The sequence below is a fragment of the Ovis aries genome, chromosome 24 (genome assembly GCF_016772045.2).
Source record: "Ovis aries strain OAR_USU_Benz2616 breed Rambouillet chromosome 24, ARS-UI_Ramb_v3.0, whole genome shotgun sequence".
In the NCBI taxonomy this organism is placed as follows: domain Eukaryota; kingdom Metazoa; phylum Chordata; class Mammalia; order Artiodactyla; family Bovidae; genus Ovis; species Ovis aries.
This window is the reverse complement of record NC_056077.1, coordinates 13,718,074-13,721,244: the sequence shown is the minus strand read 5'-3', so window position 1 is coordinate 13,721,244 and position 3,171 is coordinate 13,718,074. Positions and strand designations below refer to the sequence as shown.

Here is a 3,171-nt window from a genome sequence, read left to right as displayed (position 1 = left end):
GTGTCACTTAAAAAAGAAATGATGAAACACCCCAGTGGAGAGCAGAGAACATTTATGTGATAGTTCTGCTGCTGCTGCTAAGTCGCTTCAGTCATGTCCGACTCTGTGCGACCCCATAGACGGCAGCCCGCCAGGCTCCCCCGTCCCTGGGATTCTCCAGGCAAGAACACTGGAGTGGGTTGCCATTTCCTTCTCCAATGCATGAAAGTGAAAAGTGAAAGTGAAGTCGCTCAGTCGTGCCCGACTCTTAGGGACCCCATGGATTGCAGCCTACTGGATTGTTTAATTTGCCTGCAGCCTAATAGGTTATCTTTGCCTTTGTGGACTTTGGAGGTGATTCTAGGAGGTGGTCATCTGGTAGAAAATGCAAGCAATGTGAAAGTTCACAGGGTGAGAAGTGAAGGAATCCTCTGGACAGCTCCCCCTTCCTACTTCCCTCCAGAGAGGTAACAATTGTTATTGTTAGTGACCCCAAGTTCATGTGCCTGATGAAGAGGGAGGCCAAACAAAGTGAAACATCAGCGTTTAGAGCCCAAAAAGGTTTATTGCAAGGGCTATGCAAGGAGATGGGTGGCTCGTGCCCTTCAGTCCCTCAGGCTCCCTGAAGGGTTTCAGCAAAGCATTTATAAAAAAACTTTTATTTACTGAATTTTGGCTGTGCTGGTCTTGGTTGCCGCAGGGGCTTCCCACTGCAGTGGTTTCTCTCTTTACAGAGCACACAGCCTCTAGGGGGTGAGAGTTTCAGCAGCTGTGTCACGGTGGGCTCAGGAGTTGTGACCCCCGGGCTCTGGAGCTCAGGCCCACGGGCTTGCTCAGCAGCATGTGGGATCTTCCTGGACCAGGGGTAGACCCATGTTCCTTGCATTGGCAGGTGGATTCTTTAGTCCCACCAGCAGAGAATTTATAAAGGCCGGGTTGGGGGCTCCCAGCGTATGTGATCAGCTTGCGCACAACGCTCTGGTTGATGGTGAGGTTACTGGGAGGTGTCACAGGGGTTGACATCATCAGTCCTTAAGCTCTAGGAGGCTTGGGGGCTATGTGCTCGGTCATCAGGTACTGTAGTTGACATCTTCCATTTCGTGGAGGTTTTTCACGCCTGTAAAATAACTCAGGAAAGGGTATTAGCTACTATACTCTAGGCAGGTCAGAGAGAAGCTAAAGCAGAGGGTGTGGGGGAAGGTCTCCCTCTCCCAGGCTCCCTAGTGTCCTGATAAGTTTCAGTACTTTGGTCGGGATCCTTCTGTCCCCCGTATTCAGTGAAGGGGTCGCTGACAAGCGGGCCTTGGCCCCGCCAAAACACAAGTTAGAAAGGCGGAGCTTCAGGCTCCACCTCAGCGCCCCGGAGTCAGATTTGCATTTTCACATCATCCCCAGGTTGAAGTGTGAGAAGCCCTGGTGTTCACTGTTTTATATGTAGTAATTCACATGTGTGTGTTCATGCATACACACGTGCTCCTAGGTTTAGAATGCGGCTATAAAATACCCTTATTTTCGGGGAAATGGTTCTGGATGGGTGGTCCGGGGAACTAGCAGAATCAGGATCACCTGGGGGCTCCTTAGAAATGCAAATATCAAGCCCCGGCTAACACAATGCGGACGCTCTGGGGTGGCGCCCAGGGCTCCGCGTTTTAACTTTCCCTCCAGGTGATGCTGATGAATACTGCTAAGTGGAAGAACTCTGCGGCAGAGGACAACTTAGCCCCAGCCGCTCCTGCTAGGCTCTCCGACCCTCTTCGCATCCATCTCTCCCACCTTCTCGCACTGAGAGAGCCCCCAGAGTCCGGTTCCACCCTGCCCACACCAGGAGCTCCATGAATGCTTTCTTCCGTTAGACATCTCGCGCTGAAAACAGGTTTCTCCAATTTAGGTCAAGCTGGTTTTCAGATTATACAATATGCCAGCTCCTGGAGGGTAGGGGTAATTGCATAATATCTTTTTGCATAACCTCTTTAAATGCAGGCGGGCAGCCCCATGGTGATGCAAAGAAAACAGGTGCCCGACGACGGTAGCTGCGTTGACTGAGGCCGCGACTACAGCCAGTCTCTCAGCCAGTGCTGACCAGCGACCCATTTTACTGGGGGGGCAAAAGGAGGCTCAGAGACAGAGAGAGAAAGGTGCAGATTTTCCTGTCGGACCGGCTCCAAGTCTGGGCAGGATTTCCTCCCTCTAATGCAGTGCCTACAATGGATTTCCTTTTAAAAATAGCAAGCCAGACACCAGCTGACTCTGGGTGTGGGCTCAGGAACAGGCAACGGCAGTTCTCTCAGAAGAATGGATTCAATTGGACTTCAACGTTCAGAAAAATGCTTAGTGGCTCTTGAGCCAAGTGCCATCAGCCGTAGGTTTTTCTGCACTAAAGTCAGCGCTCGGGCCACGGTTTCCACGTGATCCCTGGAGCCCCCCGTCCGCCCGGCGCCCCCCACCATCCCGAACTCAGAGGTCAGACCACCCGGACTTGGACCTTCTGCGCGGGCGAGGGAGCCTGAATCTAAACTGAGTGAAAACACTTGGCCCACTTCGGATCCTGGGCGAGGGCCTAAATACCGGGTCGAAAACCGATGATCGTTGTGATGTTACACCCCTAAAAAGTCTCCCCCGGAAAGGGAAGATTTACCACAACAGGCACGGACGGGGTTCGAACCCGTGATCTTCGGTTTACGAGACCGACGCCTTACCACTTGGCCACCGCGCCTGCGTTAGAATGGCGGCTCGGCGAGCCTCTATCCTGGCGCCGCTCCCTTGCGCTCGCGCCGCGAGCACGAGCGCGGGCCCAGCGCGCGCGCCCGCCCGGCTCCGCCCCCTCGCCGCGGCCGGCGGGGCGGGGCTCCAGCGTGCCGGCGCCGGCCGCTCTCGCGGGGCTGTCCCGCGGCTCCTGCTGGTCCGAGCCGGGCCCGGGCGGTGTCCGCAGGATTTTCACGGGCTCTCCACTGGGGAACCTCTCCTGGAGCTCGGGAGCGCGCCGGCGTTTCAGAGTCTGGGGTTCGAATCCCAGCTCCGCTAGAGAGACTTGGCGATCTTGGATGACCGGTCTCGGGGCCTCAGTTTCCCCTCTTGGATGAGACACCTAGGAGGCGGAGGAAAGGTTGCGGACCCTTCGGGGCGGTCTACCGCTGCCCTGCACGGAGCTGACGCTCAACAAGAGCTGTTGAATGAATGTGTACGTGTAAGTTT

At 55.1% G+C, this 3,171-nt stretch overlaps 1 non-coding gene across 1 annotated transcript; it reads right to left on the bottom strand.

Annotated features, from left to right (window-relative positions):
• Positions 1–2,620: 2,620 nt before the first annotated feature.
• TRNAT-CGU (transfer RNA threonine (anticodon CGU)) lies at positions 2,621–2,692 on the bottom strand. The gene has a single exon. It is a non-coding gene; the product is annotated as a tRNA-Thr (tRNA).
• Between the last annotated feature and the right edge of the window lie 479 nt (positions 2,693–3,171).